Source organism: Rhododendron vialii, chromosome 7a (genome assembly GCF_030253575.1).
Source record: "Rhododendron vialii isolate Sample 1 chromosome 7a, ASM3025357v1".
Taxonomy (NCBI): domain Eukaryota; kingdom Viridiplantae; phylum Streptophyta; class Magnoliopsida; order Ericales; family Ericaceae; genus Rhododendron; species Rhododendron vialii.
The window spans coordinates 19,326,441-19,327,425 of NC_080563.1; the positions used below are offsets into that span (position 1 = coordinate 19,326,441).

The window sequence follows — 985 nt, forward strand, 5'->3', positions numbered from 1 at the left end:
CAGTTCCAGAGTCAGTTTCGGAGTCAGAATCAGAGTCAGTCGAGATGGGAGATAGGCAATTAGTCAATCCGCCATCCTTGAGACAGCACATGCATCCCGAGAGGACTACTCCTCTCGGACCCATTGTATTCCCTCAAGAGACACAAGAGGCACGCAATGCCTTTACAGTCAAACCTGGTGTCCTTAATAGTCTCCCTAGTTTCCACGGGAGGGAGTGCGATGATCCGTACGAGCATGTGCGGACATTCGAGGGATTAGTGCGCAACCTTGCGTCTAATACCCAATATGAGAATGCGTGCCTCAAGCTGATTGAGGCGACGTTGAAAGATGGCGCGCTTCTGTGGTTCCGAATGCAAAAGTCTCAATCCTTCACCACATGGGCACAAGTGCGTGACGCGTTTTATAGGAAGTACTTTTCTGAGGCTAAGACTAAAAATTTTAGGCATCAAATCCAAGGTTTTAGGCAGGAGAGGGATGAGTCATTTCTCAAGGCATGGGAGCGTTTCAAGGAATTGCTCCTAAGGCTGCCACACCATGGCTTTGAGAGAATTCAGTTAATCGGTTTCTTTCATCTGGGTCTCAACGCTGAGTCAGTCCAGCACATAGAATATTCTTGCAAAGGGGACGATTTCTTGTCGAAAACAGCAGACCAGGCTTGGGATTTCTTAGATGACCTAGCTGATAGGCAGAGGGCTTTAGAACCATCCGATTTTGAGCGATCCGGACCTTCTGGGTCCAGCGTTGTCCCGGTTACCATTCGTGACCAGCGACTTCAGGCTCAGGTTGAGAAAATGGCTCAGAGATTAGAGGAGCTAGAGGTGAGGCAGGTTCGTCCAGTTCATGAGGTATCAATTGAGGAAGTATGCGTGTGGTGTGAATGTAAAGGGCACACCGCAACGGTTTGTCCTGGGTTTATTGCCGCCAAGGGGGCGAGTCAGTTTAATCAAGAAGAAGTCAATGCAGTTAGGACTTGGGATCCTTATTC

General features: G+C 48.8%; 1 non-coding gene across 1 annotated transcript; it reads right to left on the minus strand.

The window, feature by feature from the left end:
• Positions 1 to 434: 434 nt before the first annotated feature.
• On the minus strand, positions 435 to 541 carry LOC131334995 (small nucleolar RNA R71). The gene has a single exon (XR_009202389.1). It is a non-coding gene; the product is annotated as a small nucleolar RNA R71 (small nucleolar RNA).
• Positions 542 to 985: the final 444 nt, after the last annotated feature.